At 34.4% G+C, this 18,382-nt stretch overlaps 1 protein-coding gene across 5 annotated transcripts in view; it reads right to left on the bottom strand.

The window, feature by feature from the left end:
- The window catches only part of COP1 (COP1 E3 ubiquitin ligase), a 262,526-nt gene that overhangs the window by 82,316 nt on the left and 161,828 nt on the right, over positions 1 to 18,382 (bottom strand). The window lies entirely within an intron of this gene.

Consider the following 18,382-nt stretch of genomic DNA (forward strand, 5'->3'; position numbering starts at 1 on the left):
ATCTTTTTTTAAAGAGAGAGAGTGTATTAATGAATTTTTAATACTAAATTCCAAAGCTCACAGGCAAATAAAAACTTTTACAAATCACTACTACCACTTTCCCCCCAAAATCCAATTCAAAATATACAATAACATCTCTTTGTTTCCAAAAACATCTATTTGAATATGTTTCTGATTTGTTGGTTTTAATTATTATCTCTGATGGAAGAAATGTGTTGCTCCTAAAAGGGCTTCTCTTGTGTTGTCCTAAACTAGACTGGCAACAGGAAACATATTGTTTAAGTCTTCATACTCACTAAGAAGGACTCAGTACCATGTTCTATGCATTGACATTAGTGGCTAAACAACAATCATTTATCTTTTGGAAATAAAAAATGTTATCAAATAAAGAATACAATTTTATAATTTGTGTTTATTTTAATTTATCTGAAATTATATACAACAAATTACATGTGAATACATAGTTTTATTATGGTAATAAAGACTAGAGATAAATCTAAAATATTCAGAGCCTTTAAGATATTAAATAAACACAAACTATGCGCAAAAATTCCTGATCTCACAGTTTGCCTGCTTACGAATCAGTTTCTATATAATAAAATGTGAATTACCAGGGAAATTTAAGGATCTATTTTCCTCTTGGTGATATTTTTAAAAATTACTATTTTATAAAATTGTTCAAACATCATAAATCTAATCTAGAGGCAATGCCATCCAAATCTTGATATCTAAATTTTAGAAATATAAAATCTGGCATGCCCACACTAGAAACAAAAGCACTGAAATACATACTCAAAATACAGTACAAAATTATTTGCTCAAGTTGGCCTAGCTTGCTATAAGTTTAAACAGCCAAACTAAGCAGCTGCAAAAGTATCTAAACATACTGAATTTTTATGAGAATTAATTTGCTTCAATCTTCACTGATCTGCCTTACTTCAATCTCTTTTCAGACTTGCTTTAAAGAGTCAAAAAGCAAATAATGCTAAATAATGACTAATGAACATCAGAGACTTAAATTTTTTTCATTACTAGAAAGGCATTAAAACAAATTTTCATGTCAGCATGTAAAGGTTGTTAAAAAGTATGATTTATTTCAGAAACTTAAAAATGGTTATCTAAATTAATGGTGGCAGGAAAGAACTGAAAAGGCCTAAATGGAACTAATGATGCTTTTCTTTGAATATCTTCAAAGAGAAATTCATTTTGGGAAACTGGCAAAACATCGGAATCACGTCTGATAAACAGCTAAAAACTGATGCCTAAATTTCTTGAAAAAAAAGATGAAAAAATCTAAGTGAAGTCAGAGAAAAACGAGTAACATATGATTTCACTCATACGTGGAATTTAAGAAATAAAACAGATAAACATATGGGAGGGGAGAAAAGAAAGATAAAAAGGGAGAGGGAAGCAAACCGTAAAAGACTCTTAGAGAACAAACTGGGGGTTGATGGAGGGAGATGGGTGGGGGATGGGCTAGGTGGGTGACGAGTATTGAGGAGGGCATTTGTGATGAGTGATGAATCACTGAATTCTACTCCTGAAACCAATATTGCACTGGATGTTAACTAGAATTTAAATTTTAAAAAATCATTTTACGTAAATCTGTGTGATTGAAAATAATATGGATTCCTCTAGTTGACAGACTCAGTCTTCTATGTATGTATTTGTTAACTGTGTTGGTTCAAATTTCCAGTACCTTATAATTTCCGCTTTTCTCCTTAGAGATTTTAATTTCTCTCAGAATTTGTCACGTTTATTTGATATATTTTGAGGCTGGGTTATTACATACATGAGATTCACAGTGTATGTCTTCATGTGAAGTTATTTTATTTAAAAATTAAAACTATTTTATAATTTTTAAATAAAATATTTTAAATAAAATAATAATAAAATAAATTTTATTTTTAAATAAAAATAAATAAATAATAAAATAAAATAATTTTAAATAAATAATTTTATTTAAAATTAAATTTTAAATAAAATAACCCAATCCAGAGATTTGGTCTTTGAACTGGTAAATTTAATCTGTCTCAATTTACTGTTATAATGAGACATTTGGATTTATTCTCATCATGTTGTATTTAGCTATTTACTCTGATTTTTCTATGGCTCTTCATTTCCTCCTTTCTTCCTGTCTATAGATTGAATTTTCTTTAATATAGACTGAGTTTTTTTCCTATTGCAGATTTGAAAGTAGAAACCCTATTTCTATTCTTTAATGATAATGATTAAAATTTTAGAATGCTACATGACTTAAAGAACAAAGCTAATTACTATTGTTACACAAGCAATGTAAGGTTAAGCAATGTAAAACCTTACATTGCTTTATATTTTATCAATATACCTCCAAAAGCTGGGTTACATTATTATTGTACAGATTTTTATTTCCATCTTTTTAAAACCTCCAAATTAGTCTGTTTCCATTATTATTGTTGTATTATACAGTCAAGGCTAGCTAAGATTTACCTATATTTATAAATTTCTCTGCTCTTATATAACCTTGAATTTTATTCTTTATTTAATTCTCTTCTTTATTTCTCTGCGGAGGGGGCAAGAGGAAGAAACATCCTATACCATGGTTAGAATTCTCAGGGGAACAACTCCTGTCCAACACTCAGAGCCCAGGCTAAGACAAAGTTTCTGGAGATTTCTCTATGTAGACATCCGGATAGACAGATAATTACAACACTCTAAGCAGATCCATACCGCCTTTCTCCTCCCCACTAACTCTCCAATAACTAGGTCCCAGAGGCCAGCAACTTTTCCATCACCAGGTGATAAAACTTGAGCTCACAGGTTTAATTCTCTGGTTTTATATTCCGCCCTCTTTCTGACCCTTTGTGATTTCAATACCTTATAAGCTATGCATCTAAAGTAATATTTTTATACATTTTATCTAAATAATGTTGATCTATTGCCATTTGCAACGACGTGGATGGAACTGGAGGGTATTATGCTGAGCGAAATAAGTCAAACAGAGAAAGACATGTATCATATGACCTCACTAATATGAGGAATTCTTAATCTCAGGAAACAAACTGAGGGTTGCTGGAGTGGGGGGTGGGGTGGGAGGGATGGGGTGACTGGGTGATGGACACTGGGGAGGGTATGTGTTCTGGTAAGCGCTGTGAATTGTGCAGGACTGTTGAATCTCAGATCTGTACCTCTGAAACAAATAATGCAATATATGTTAAGAAAGAAAAAAAGAAGAAGAAGAATGTAGCAGGAGGGGAAGAATGAAGGGGGGGAAATCGGAGGGGGAGAAGAACCATGAGAGAGGATGGACTCTGAAAAACAAACTGAGGGTTCTAGAGGGGAGGGGGTTGGGAGGATGGGTTAGCCTGGTGATGGGTATTGAGGAGGGCACGTTCTGCATGGAGCACTGGGTGTTATGCACAAACAATGAATCATGGAACACTATATCTAAAACTAATGATGTAATGTATGGGGATTAACATAACAATAAAAAAAATTAAAAAAAAAAAAATAAATAATGTTGATCTAGGGGTGCCTGGGTGGCTCAGTCGTTAGGCGTCTGCCTTCAGCTCGGGTCATGATCCCAGCATCCTGGGATCGAGCCCTGCATAGGGCTCTCTGCTCCGCGGGAAGCCTGCTTCTCCCTCTCCCACTCCCTCTGCTTGTGTTCCTGCTCTCGCTATCTCTTTGCCTGTCAAATAAATAAATAAAATCTTTAATAAAATAAAATAATGTTGATCTAAAATAAATAAAATGTTTGACAGAGGATTTTCAGTTTATTTAGCCTATCATATTTTTAGAACCAGAACTCTCTTCTGAGTTATCTTATTACTTTTTTTTATGTAACCACTTGAAGCAAGTTTCAAAATGAAAAACTGATTAACCCTCAACTCTTGTCAAATAACTAATTTTCTGGTGTTTCACAAGTGCCCCTCCATTTCCAGAGGCACTTTAATCGGACCCAGGGCACAGACCTGTATTTTAACTAATGTTCCAGAAATACTAAGTCTTTGTATAGTAGTAATATATTAGACAGACTGCATGGAAGAATATGATTGAAAAACTAACCTAAAATGGAGAATTTAAGTGCAAAAGATAACGTAGATTTGCGGTTCAGTCTATTTAATGACCTCTTTATGCTATTTAAAAAAAAATCAAAATGGGGGCCCCTGGATGGCTCAGTCGTTAAGTGTCTGCCTTTGGCTCAGGTCATGATCCCAGGGTCCTGGGATTGAGCCCCGCATTGGGCTCCCTGTTCAGCGGGAAGCCTGCTTCTCCCTCTCCCACTCCCCCTGCTTGTGTTCCCTCTCTTGCTGTGTCTCTCTCTGTCAAATAAATAAAATCTTTGAAAAAAAAAATCAAAATGAATCCTATCATCTCAATAATAATAGTTCATAAGAAAAAAACAGTATTTTTTCTTTTACTGGACAGACCTGATCCTTGTTTTGCTAAATGCTGTTAAAACAGAGACTTAGTATTTTAATGCAATTATGTTCATTAGACAATAAAGCTTTCTTACTATGATAAAGGGCCTTTATTATTTAGCCTACATCTACATTTCCAAATTCTTGTTCCCAATTCAGGCTTTTAAAATATCTGTAGTATAGTTACTATAGTCCCAGAGTAAGGGAGTGGGGTAGACATGAAATTGCTGAGGAATAATTTCAAAACACAAATGCTTGGTCTCCTCTCTGAAGATTATAATTTGGTAGGTTTGTGATAGCAGCCAGACACAAATAATTTTTCAGTTTCTCAGATTTAAAAAAACACTGCTCTAATGTTATTTTTCACAATGTATTATAATTTATTTACTTGTCTGTCTTACTTAACAAACTGTGACATCCTGGAAAGGCAGGAAGTTTATTTTTGTATGCACAGTAATAAATATATTTTTTAAATAAGTGTGAAGTTAGTAAATGAATGCTCTAATTCTAATAAAAAGAATTCCAGGTACCCTGATAAATGTGACAGAGAAAAGAAAAAAATTTTTTTTAAAGAATAATTACAAGGTCAGGCTCCTCTAATCAGTAGTTACTTTCCTTCTAGGGACTCTGAGAAATCTCTAGATATATATTTCAGATTGTATAAATAGATCTATTGTTTAACTGGAGAGTACAAAGTCCACTGAGTATATGTGCTTATGCTGATCAGTATCACAGCATCCTAGGGATCGAGAATGTACTAAGTATCACTTAACTGCTGGTCTCACAGATGTTTCATACCACCACAGCTTCCTAATGCTGACATTCCTTTTCTAAGTGTTTTCTAAAAAGCTTTTATTCAGAATCCAGTATTCCAGAGTTATACAAAATCAAACAGCTAGTTATGTTTTTATTTTCTGCAATTTAGATCCATCCACTGTGCAGATCCATCTTTCTGTATCCATTCATCCATCAGCCACCTAACCATCTGTCCATCTGTCTGTCTATCTGCACATGCAAGTAGGGTTAACATCTTATATCGATCTGAGTTAAACACAGCTTTTGGTTGTTTGAAAAAAAAATTTTGTATTCATTTGTGAAAGATTTTTTGGCTGGATATAGAACTTTGGGTTAAATTTCTTTTAGCACTTTAAATGTGTCAGTGGCTCCACTGATTTTTGGCCTGTACAGTTTATGAGAATTCTGCTATAATTTTTATCTTCCACTTCCCGTAATTTCTTTCACTTTGCCTTCAAGATTTCGCTTTGTTTCCAGTATTTGACTATGATATAATTAGGTATTTTTGGTCTGCTTTTGATTTTATCCTGTTTGAGGTTCTGTGAGCTTCTGGTATCTGTGATTTGTTATCTTTCATCAGTCTTGGAAAGTTTTTGGCCTTTTTCTCTTCAAATATTTCTTCCGTCCTTTTCTCTCCTACTTCCAGAAAGCCAATTACGCATGTTTGCTTAATATTATCCAACAAATCTTGGCTACTGTGTTCTGTTTTTCCCTCCCACTCTCTTCTTAATGTTTCATTTTGGATCATTTTTATGGACCTACCTTCAAATTCATTTAGTTTTTTCTTAGATTATATCCAATTTGCTAATGAGCACATCAAAAAATTCATTTTTGATATCAAGATTTGTATTTTTAGTATTTCCATTTCACGTTTTAAAAATACTTTCCATCTCTCAACTGAAACTCTTCATCTTTTCAGGCATGTTGTCTACCTTTCCCACTATATCCTTTAACATAATAGACAGTTATTTTAAAATTTGTCTCATATCCTAACACCTGGGTCACCTATAAATCTACTGATTTCTTCTGAGTCTTGGTAATGGAATGCTCATTCTTACTTATTTGTAGTTACATACTTTTTTATTAAACGTAAGTGATCACGTACAGAACAGTAGATACGGAAGCAAACGGTATTTCTGCTTAGAAATAAGTACATCTCTTTTTCTGTCAGGCCATTCATGTGAGGGGATCAATCAATCTAGTCAATGTTCAAACTACATTTCAGTTTCAGTTGTTAAACTCACCATTAAGTATACCATAGCCTTCAAGTCTTTCCAGCCATGACTTATCATCACCTTGTACTTAGTGTGGTCTGGGTCAACAGAAATTTTTCTCTGTATTCCTGTTCTTCTCTTACCTTTTTACTAGTTCCTGCATATGAGCCAAGAGAGGGTCCTTCTTCATGCTACTGTCCCTCCCTCAGGAGTAGATGGCTCTTACTTGTTCTGGTTTTTTGGTTTTTTTTTTTTTTGGTTGTTCTTGTTTTGTTTGTTTTTGTTTTTTGTTTTTGTAGTAGGATTCTGTTTTGAACAGAGGATCTCAGTTCTTCTGGTCCATCATGAGACTTAGGAAGAGTTCATATGCCTGAGCTTCCAATATGGGGGTCTTCTTAGCATTCCAACCCCTCACCATCACGGCAGCCAAATTCTACACAGCATCTGATGCATGTTTCAGGCAAAAGAGGGTTTCATGACACTTCATCAGTGGTAGTAGATCTCTGCTTTGTACTGATGCAGGATCCTGGGCCCAAGAAGCTTTCTTGCTCCTCTTCCAATAGCTTAAAGTTTCTGCTCCATATGAGAAGAGGATCCAGAGAAACGATGAGGTTTTGTGCTGGTCTTTCGGTAGGGACTGATTACTTTGTGAACTCCTGCGTGCCTGATGTAGGGTACTGCCCTGACCAATTCATTCTTGTTAGCAGCCAGTAGAGGGAGATGGAGAAGAGCATATGAGTTAAGCGTGCACTCCCCTTGTATTTCAGGCAAACAGATAGGCCAACCCATATTTGGCCTTTAAGAATGCATTAAAATTTTAGCTCATTTCTTCTTACCAGCTTCTATGGTGGCTACTTCTTCCTCTTGTGGTCTGCAAATGGTGAATAGTTCATGTGTCCCATCTTTCCTTGGAGGGGCTTGTCATTCCTTGGAATTCAGTTCCCATGCCTTGTGACCTCAGCTCTCTGACAGGGGTCAAGAAAAGTTATAATTTTGTAGCTCATACAGCTTTTTCTGTTTTTAAGATGAGAATAACATTTTCTGGTGGTTTTCTACATACAAAGCAGAAGTAGAACTCCCAATGTGCCTATCTTTTGACAATATTTTTTTTATCACATCTATGAAACACACATTCTAAATTCTTGCATTCTTACAAAAAAACTACATTGATTCTGCCTGGTGCAGTGTTCCTTTTCATTCACACCAGTCTATAATAGTAACAGCTCCATCTTTCCTTGTTCACACTGTAGTAGCATTTTTTAAGTATCCTGGCCAGAAATTTTTAATATATATACTGGCAAACTTGGTCTCACAATCAGTTAGCTGTCACACTGACATCAGTATCACTATATAGCCAGTTAGAAATAAAGTCTGAGAAAATGACTGGGGAAAAGAATAAATACAAGGCAATCAATTCTAAGTTGAAAGCAAATAACAATATTTTGTCAGCAAAATCTCAGATATCTTTATCAGATGAGTAATCTGAGAAAGGCATTTACCTAGGTATCTGGCATGGTAAAAAGCTGACAGGGAGACTTAGCAAGAACTAAAGAGTGAATTGGTGGTGAGGAAAAGAAATCAGGAAATAGATGTGTAAACTGTGGGGAAGAGACCCAAACATGGGTTTGAAAGCAACTGATAAGGGCTGAGTGGCAGGCCGAAATAAAGAAAAACAGAAAGGAAAGGAAGAGGAAGAAGGGGAGGAGACAGAGAAAGATGGGGACTGACAGAAAAGAAGGAGGGAAATAAGGAAGGGTGGAGGAAAGGAGAAATAGGAAGAAAATGAGAAAGAGAAGGGAGAAGAAAGAGGAGGGAGGGAAGAGAAACAAAAGGAAGGGAAAGGAGTTGACTGAGAAAAAGAGAGCACTAGAGAGAGACAGAGCATGAGCAAGCGTATACAGGCAAAAAAGAAGTTTCTGAGATGCTCAACTTCTTCTGTACCCACAGATGGTTCTATAATAGTAGAGTCTAGGTTTTCAGATTCATGTATGAATTCATGAAAAAAAATCCCATATCTTACCAAAACTTTCCTCTTGATATCATAAAAATATATTTCCTTACAACCAAAAGTATTTTTTCATTGAACACTGTACAATAACTTATTTAAAACCTAATCCACCAATTAAAGCATTTAGCTGAACCTAATTTTTGACTAGTAATAGCCATTCATTGACTCTCAACCATCTATATCCACTCTCATCTTTCCCCAATTCATTAATCACGTAGAATAAAAGCCTTTTACTTTTCTGTTTAAAAGAATACTGAAATACTGCCTCATAAATTTTTAAGTCAGTGTCTAAAAATTCTCATCACATAAATATTTCCAAGTTGTCATTTGTACCAAAATGAAATACTGACATTTTAAAATATGAATTCAGTGTATAATGACATCTAAACACTACAGAGATATGATGTTCAACATCATCCTTAAAAAAAAAAATACCTGAATAAGCTATTCTTTAATAATGGAAAACTTTTACGTAATCTTTTCCCTGAATTTATATTCACATTCTCATTATTTCATGCTGTCTTTTTATACTGTCTTACTTATTCTCTCTTCTCTGAAAAAAAAAAAAGGTGTGTATTTATATATACATATATATATATATAAATTTCATTTCCTTTGACCAAAATGCTCTAGTTATAAGAAATTCTTTCCATATGAATTATCATTAAAATTAGTTGTACACAACTGATTAAAAAAATACAACACATTTTGATAATGTTATTGAACAATAGTAATAATTTGTTGAAAATATATGTCTTCACAATTTTGTTGTGGCATCCCCTCTCCCTGTGCCCTCTGTCCCCAATTTGTTATGGTAACTGTAAATAAATATTATATACTCTTAGGATTCTATTTCTATTGTTCAGCATTAATTCTATTCCTATTGTTCACTTATTTCTATAGATATAGTCATAGATATAGAAAGCCTTCTCGGGGCGCCTGGGTGGCTCAGTCGTTAAGGCGTCTGCCTTCGGCTCAGGTCATGATCCCGGGGTCCTGGGATAGAGCCCCGTGTCGGGCTCCCTGCTCAGCGGGAAGCCTGCTTCTCCCTCTCCCACTCCCCCTGCTTGTGTTCCCTCTCTCGCTGTCTCTCTCTCTGTCAAATAAATAAAATCTTTAAAAAAAAAAAAAAAGTCTTCTCAATGTTTTAAATCCCAAGTTTATGTCAAAAATCATATAGTAATCTATCATCAAAAAAATACTTTTAATGATTTGTCATTTTGACTAGACCATCCTTCAACTTTATTGAATGCAAAGATCTGGAACCATGTATCTGTTACCTAATAATTAAGAGTAATTGAAAGTAACAATTCTTGCAAAGTACTAAAATGGTTACCAACATCAAATCAAATATACAGGGCCACAATCCTTTATCCCAAGTACTTAGAAAAGATAAGTTTTATAATTCTGAATTTTTCTGATTTTGACAGGAAATACGCTTAATATTATGTAACACTCCCCTTAAGGTTTATGTCAGCATCCTGTAAGCAAATACATTAATATTTCTGCTGGAAAACTTATGGACAATTACACTAAGTAGGATATATCTATCTTTATATATGTGCTTTAGATCTGATGTCATCAAATGAGCAATGAATTTCTGGTATTCAAAGCTTTCTGGATTTTCATACTGCAGATACTAGAGTATGGATCAGTATTAATTATACCTATTATTAACATATTCTCAGAAAGGTTGTAAAACCCCCAAATACTGTAATTTTAATATAATTTAGCCAACAAAGTGTTTTGTGTGCACTTTTATTTTGCTTTTGTGCTACTTTATGTTTTAAATATATTTGTCAAAAGCTGACAGTGAGGATTTAGTTCATCAACTTATGTATTAAAAAAGATTTATTCTCCAGGGCACCTGGGTGGCTCAGATGGGTAAACATCTGCCTTTGGCTCAGGTCATGATTCCAGGGTCCTGGGATCGAGCCCCACATCGGGCTCCTGACTCAGCAGGGAGCCTGCTTCTCCCTCTCCCTATGCCTCTCCCCCTCCTCCTGCTTGCTCTTGTCTCTCTCTCCATAACTCAAATGAATAAATAAAATCTTAAAAAAAAAAGATTTATTCTGTCAGATTATCTTTTTGAATTCAAATTAAAGTGTTAATATGCATCCCTATAAATTCTGATTCTACAACAGATAAATGGATAAATAGGGGGCAAAGTTTATTGCCCAACTGAAATAAAAAGATCCACATTCAATACTTATTGCTAATGGGCTCTTTGCTTTGCTTCTACTAGTGGGACTTGAGAATAAGGAACAATGCATACTTTTTTTTTTTTTGACAACACTCAGAAGAAGAAATCCTTTAAAGAAAAAACTTCACCACTTCCATTGTTTCACTCAACCAGTATCTAAAGTAAAAGCACTATAATGTGGTATAAAAATGTACTTTCTCTAATGCCATGTTTTACTCTTAATAAAAATATCTATAAAACAATGAATGATAGGAAGTTACTCTAGTAACAAAATTTAGAATCATCCCTTAGTTTGATAATCCTGAGATTGTTACAGCCTGCAACAATGTACCATTTTAAGATTCACCGTGATGTGAGATATGCTTTTCTTTTGAAAAACAGGAGAAAAGCTACTGTAAAAGTTGAAGTCAAAAGGAGAACAGGCATAATACCTCAAGTGTCAATGTCAGGCATATCAACTGACACATGGAATTCCCGGATCTGAAACTGGATTTAAGTTTCTACACACACTTGCAATAGAGTTTAGTGTTAGTGTTTAGTTTAGTGTTCCATCAGGATGTTCTTACTCCAGTTTGAAGACTTTTGCTTTACATTACATGCCAAGCATTAAGTGTGTCTTTCCATACATGAAGATTCTTTAAAGCATGTGTACTAGAGTAATTTTATGTAGATTTTTTTTATGTGCTTTCAGACAAGTGGAAGCCACTGAAGGTGATATAGTACACTGCTAATCTATATGTAATGATTTTTTTTAAAGATTTTATTTATTCATTTGAGACACAGAGACAGAGAGAGAGAGCACGAGCAGGGGGAGAGGCAGAGGGAGAAGCAGGCTCCCCTCTGAGCCAGGAGCCGGACGTGGGGCTCGATCCCAGGACCCTGGGATCATGACTCGAGCCGAAGACAGATGCTTAACTATCTGAGCCACCCAGGCGTCCCTGTAATGATTTTTTATAGACAGAAGATGATTAGTTAGAGCCTTGGTAATTATGTAGGGAAATGGCCTTTATTCATTCAATAACATACAATTTCACAGAACACTGTGTTAATCACCACTGCCACCACAGAACTGCTGTGTAATAAACTATTCCAAAGTACAGTAGCATAGAATCTTCATTTACTCTCAAAGAATGAGGGAGAGCTTAGCGTTGGCTGATTTCAGTACAGCTTGTTTATGTGTCTGGAGGTTGAATGATTTGGCTGGGACAAAGAAAGTGTCTTTCTTCCTTCCCCCTGGGACCAGCAGCTAGCCTGAGCATGTTCTCCTCATGGTGATGGCAGAGGGGCAAGAGCAAGTAAGCCCAATTGTGCCAGCAAATTTTAAACTTCTAGTCAATGTCAACTTAACATCACTTGGGCCAAAGCAAGTCACCAAACAGAGTCAAGAGTGGGGTTGTTTCCCACCGTGGGAAAGCACTGTTTTATAGCAAAGCACATAGATACAGGAAGGGGTGAAGAATTGAGACCATTAATGCAATTTACTATCAATATTAAAATCTAAAACAAATCTTTCAGCATCTTACAATAGCTTAATATTGATTAAAAGAGACTAATTAAATTGGTTCTGTTGTTACAATAAAATTAGTAGAACCTAAAATGTGGTTTATATACTTTAAGATTAATTCAGAACCACTAGTAGAGGAAGAAGTGATTCTTAAACGTTAACAGTTGTAAGCCCTGTATTTATGCATTAGAAGGTAAAAAAAAGATATGATAATAATCACTAAATGGAAAGAAAGCTGGCTGAAACAGGCTTTCAAAAGCTCCTGGCTTATATTACTGACATAGAAATCTATATATTCTATCTTAACCTAGGATCACAAGAGGTGGAGGGAAACTGGTCACAATTCAATTAAGCCTCTTAAGAAAATATTTTAACCATAGTATCTAATGAATATCTGTAACTCAGATACTACTGGCTAAATTTTATATTTTCTGCAGCAGCATTTTATAATACACAGCAACTTCTTCCATCTTCATTCTAATTCTCTCACTAAAGAAATAATCTGTAACTTTTATGATTCATCACTCTACTGTGTTCAGTATATAAAAAGAAATCTAACCTTGCAAACAGAATCCGAAAATACCAAATAAATGTTTAAATTCAGAAAAATGATTTCAATTTTCTAACATGGGTTTTTCAAAATATTTAAAGTATTTCATATGATGGATTTTCAATAATCTACAACAGTAAGCCACACATAGAAGTCAATTTTTTAAAACCTCAATGAGGAAAAACATATTTTCTGGAACTCTTTCATTAAATCATGTATTGGGGTATAAAAACTCTCCTCCCCTACTGAGTAAATATTTGAATAAACAACAGCAGTCTTGCTTTACTATGGCATTGGACTTACTCTAATCATTTCCTTAAACATAATTCATCCTAACTGTAGGTGCTTACAAAAAAATATAAATAAAATAAATGATATAGCTGAACCTGAAACCTTAGTGAACCACTGGGAATGGAAACAACAAAAATTGAATAGTTTTGATGAAGTCTCCTCAATCTTTCACAAAGAAAAACTTGAGACTACCATATCTGTTCACTTATAACTGCCAAAACATCAGTTAACTTTAAGAAGTTTCCATGGAAGGGGTGTCTGGGTGGCTCAGTCAGTTAAGTGTCTGCCTTCAGCTCAGGTCGTGGTCCCAGGGTCCTGGGATTGAGCCCCACCTCGGGCTCCCTGCTTGGTGGGGAGCCTGCTTCTCCCTCTCCCTGTGCCTCTCCCCCTGCTTGTGCTCTCTCACTCTGTCAAATAGATAAATAAAAACTTTAAAAAAAAAAAAAAAAAGAAGAAGAACTTTCAATGGAAACATCTTAAAAGTCACCAAAGAAAAAGAAATTATTTAATGGTATTTTCTTTTTTTTTTTTTTTTTTTCTGTGACCTTAGTTTAGGCAAATATTTCTTTTTTTTTTTATTTTTTTATTGTTATGTTAATCCCCATACATTACATCATTAGTTTTAGATTTTAATGGTATTTTCTATAAATGTCTATATACTAAATTTTCAGCATTTAAATTAGTTTACATTTTCTCCATCTTTTTAAAAAACTTTGCAACTTGGAAAAATAGCCTGCATACAGAAGAGTCCATACAATGTATGTGAAGTTTCAAACTCCATGTAACTAGTACACTAGTTACAAATACAATATTCCTAAACCTTAAAAGCCTGTATGTCACACTTTTTCTCCATCTGACAGGTAAGCACTATACTTAAAGATATAATAATTATTCCCCCTTATCTTCTTTATGTGTGGTCAATGAATATATTCCTAAACAACAGTTTGTTTTGCATGTTTGTAAATAGAATTATACCATATGTTCTTCTGTGACTTCCTTTCATTCAACATTTATGCTTATTATTCATCCATATGGATTCATGGAGCTGCAATTCATTTATTCTCACTGCTGAATGTTTCACAGTATGAATGTACAAACAATGCTATTACAAACATTATTTAAATATGTATTTCTCTAGGGCAGGGATTCTCAAACTTTAGAGTACATAAAGAATCATCTGGGGAGACTGCTAAAAAGAAAAAAGGTTCCTGGGGTCCACCTTCAGAAATTCTGATTCAGTAGACTTCTTATCAGCTCCTAAGTGATCCTGATGCCGACTGCTGTGCAGACGACACTGAGTATCAAGGCTGTAGGGTATAATTATCATTTCCTTATTTATTTGAAAGAGTTCTTCATGAAATCTGAATACCAATAGTTTGTCACTTATAGGTATTCTAAATATCTTCCCCCAATTAACAACTTCTTAAAAATTATTTTTTTCAGGTATTATCTGATAAACAAAAGTTTTTAATTTTATTGTAGACAAACTTATCCACCTTTCATTTATGGTTTATACTTTTGTATCTTAAAGTCTTCCCTACCACAACATCATGAAGATATTCTCTCTCATATTATCTTCTAAATACTTTTGTTGGAGTCTTGCTGTTCACATTTAGGTCATTTGATCAACTGATTTTGTATATTGCATAAGGTAGAGCTAAAATTTCCAAAACAACTGTCAGAGTATGAAAATCCTGTATTTCCAAACAACCATCTTTGCTGGGTATCAAATGTAGATACGTCTGTGAGCCTGTTGCTGGTTCTGTTCCACCAGTCTATCAATCCTGTGTCAAAATCAACCTGTTTTTATTTACCATTCCTTAGCCTTGTTTCAAATGCCTCTCCTGTATAGAGTATATTATTACATTTTAAACATTTTAACTAGTCTGTTAATCCCTGCCTTTTAAAGTTGGAGGGAATAAGTCATTTCCATTTACTATAATTAGATATATTTGAATTTCCATCAGCTTATTTTCTGTTTTTTAATTACTCCAAACATTTTATGTTATTTTCCTCTTTCCTCTCCTGTTCATTTGGATTAACCAAATATTCTACTCCTTCCCCTCACACCAAAATTTGGATTTTGTACTTTGCTTCTATTATTTCACTGGCTTCCTAAGAAATCATATCATATACTTCATACTTCCCAAGTGTTTCTAGTGCTTACTCAATATTAGTTTCAAAAACGGAATGATGACCACATCTATTAAATTAGTAACAGCTGAAAAGATGCCTAACTTTAAATATCTCTGCATTTAGGGACACGGGGCTGGCTCAGTCGAAGGAGCAGGCAACTCTTGATCTCGGGGTTGTGAGTTCGAGCCCAATGTTGGGTATAGAGATTACTTAAAAATAAAATCTTAAAAAAAAACCCTAAGTAAATAAATAAATATCTCTGCATTTAACATAAATACAAAATTTCCTGTAAAGTCCATTTTTAAAAATACCTTGCTGCTACAGTGCTACTTACAGACTGGAAAACAAGACACATAAATAGGTGAAAGATCCACTAGGTGCTTCAAAGTTGTTTTTAGATTTTAACACTCCCAAAAGTAGATTGTATGACAATGTAATACAATATTTTGTTTCTTGAATAGTATTGGCTTTATGCATGTCACTTCCATTTGAGTTCACTCAAGTTACTTGGACACTTGAAAATAAAATGTCCTTAATATTCATTTTCTCCCCTATTATCTATGCAATAGATAATATTTATGAATGCTATGACACTAATCTAAATTTATTAAATAAATATTCAGAAATTTATTTAAATGTGAAGGAACAGACATCTTTCCCACTGGCAGCTGCTGTATAAAATAAAAGACAAGGCAGACTTATAAACCTAGCAAGCCTAAAACTTTTCCCATTACTTAAATATGATGGGAAAATATAAGACATCTCGAGCACTTACATATCTACCTTACTCAAGGTTCTCCATGTTAACTTTATTTTATTTTTTTAAAGATTTTATTTATTTATTTGACAGAGAGAGAGAGATAGCAACACAAGCAGGGGGAGTGGGAGAGGGAGAAGCAGGCTTCCCACCAGTCAATGCGGGGCTCTATCCCAGGATCCTGGGATCATGACCTGAGCCGAAGGCAGACGCTTAACGACTGAGCCACCCAGGCGCCCCCCCTCCATGTTAACTTTAAAAATTGAATTAAATTAGGTTTCATAGCCCCTTAAACTAAACACCAGCTTCTTAAATGGAAAGGAATTAATTATATTTTGGGTGGGGGGGAATAGAAGAGAGATTTAAAAATACTCTAAACTTGTGTTTTATATAGCATAGTTGTCCATCTTTTAGAATCAACCCTAATTTTTTAAAGAAAAAATATACTGTTCTAAATAAAGAAAAATGCTTATTGGCCTCCTCAAGAAATGCTGTATCTACCTATCTGTGGAAGGACACCTGCAAAACTATTAACAATAGTGTCTCTGAAGAGGCAGTGTAATGATGCTTGGTGAATGAGAACTTAAGCTTTATGTGTTACATATGAAAGCTGAGAATGAGGATATAATCTTGTACTGTTTGTACGATTAAATATACACAATTTTAAACGATTACATCAATTTTTAAAAGTTGAAGATGCATATATAAAATAGCCTCAGACAGCTGTACTCAGAATTAAGAAATCTTTATAAAAATTCTTCTGAGTTGAGGCACCTGGGTGGCTCAGTCAGTTAAGCATACAACTCTTGATTTTGGCTCAGGTCATGATCTCAGGGTTGTGGGATTGAGCCCTGCATCAGGTTCTACACTCAGTGCAGTCTGCTTGTCCCTCTCGCTCTCTGCTTCTCCCTATGCTCGCTCTTTTTTCTTTTTTTTTTAAGATTTTATTTATTTATTTGACAGAGAGAGAGCACAAGCAGGCAGAGCAGCAGGCAGAGGGAGAGGGAGAATCAGGCTCCTTGCTGAGCAGGGAGCCCGACCGATGCGAGGCTTGATCCCAAGACCCCGGGATCATGACCTGAGCTGAAGGCAGACGCTTAACGACTGAGCCACCCAGGTGCCCCCCACCCTTTTTAAAGATTTCTCTCTCAAATAAATAAATAAAATCTTTTAAAAAAATTCTTCTGGGGGCGCCTGGGTGGCTCAGTCGTTAAGCGTCTGCCTTTGGCTCAGGTCATGATCCCAGGGTCCTGGGATCGAGCCCCACATCGGGCTCTCTGCTCCGCGGGAAGCCTGCTTCTCCCTCTCCCACTCCCCCTGCTTGTGTTCCCTCTCTGGCTGTGTCTCTCTCTGTCAAATAAATAAAATCTTTAAAAAAAAAAAAAAAAAAAAATTCTTCTGAGTAAAAATTTTCAGAGTAAATAATAGGAGTCAAGTATAAGGAATACTGAAGCCAATCATGGAGGGCTTAGACAGAAGCAAAGGAATCTATATTTATTCTTTAAGCAGTAAGAAGCAACTGTAAGTTTTAGAGTAAGTGAAGTAATAAAGATATTTAAACATAAATTTATCAACAACAACAAAATACAAAGAAAAGATTATCTTTTCCTTTTGAAAACTAAGTCATTATACCAATCACAAAAACTGCAAAGTATTAAAAATAAGAAAACAAATGGTGTTTTTATGCATATGAACTATTCAGCTTACTGAGAGTAACAAAGAGTTTACAGTAACTAAAAAAATGCTTACTGGTAACAGAGTTAAATAAGCTATTTCAGAATTCCTGTTTGTTCTAGAAACAGTATTCCTTCCCAGTGAAATGTTATTAGCATAAATACCACTCCTAAATCAGAATAATACTAACCTTACCTTTGATTTATATCACTAACTTCTGGGGGAATAAACTATTATTACTTTAAAAAGAATGCCTAAGAGTACCCATATTTCCTGTCTTTTATAATAATTATAGTTTAAAAAATTACAAGATGCTTCAAGTTATTATGCAAGTAACTCTGATGTTCTCTTAAAACCACAGATTGCTAGGAATTCAATTTCGTCTTGCAATGCTCTCCCAAACTGGCTTTAGAGAAGAAAATTGGAGAAAAATTGTTTTCCTACCTGTTTCTACTCAATAAAAAAAATGTTATGTAGTAATCAAGTAACAGACAATTAATAAACATTTTCACCTTTATGTTAAAAATATCCTGTCTTCTGGTAAAAGCATGCTTCAGATAATCTCAGTACTTAAGAACAGATTTTTAAATGGTTTAAAATAAAATTCAAAGCTTTTTTCTCAATATTAACCACAAAAAAAGTAGTTTAAAATTCCTGGTCTACTATTTTCAAGGAGACCATGACTAAGGATTTGATATTTTAAAAGAAATGCTTACGAATTTTTACTATACTGCAAGAAACTTTTCATGCTATACTCTCCAATTAAAAAAAAAAACTAGACATCTTTTTATATTATGATAAAAGGTAAATGAGCAAATGATGAAGTAAAAGAGAGAGAGAAATGAAT

The sequence above is a fragment of the Phoca vitulina genome, unplaced genomic scaffold (assembly GCF_004348235.1).
Source record: "Phoca vitulina isolate PV1807 unplaced genomic scaffold, GSC_HSeal_1.0 scaffold73, whole genome shotgun sequence".
NCBI classification, from domain to species: domain Eukaryota; kingdom Metazoa; phylum Chordata; class Mammalia; order Carnivora; family Phocidae; genus Phoca; species Phoca vitulina.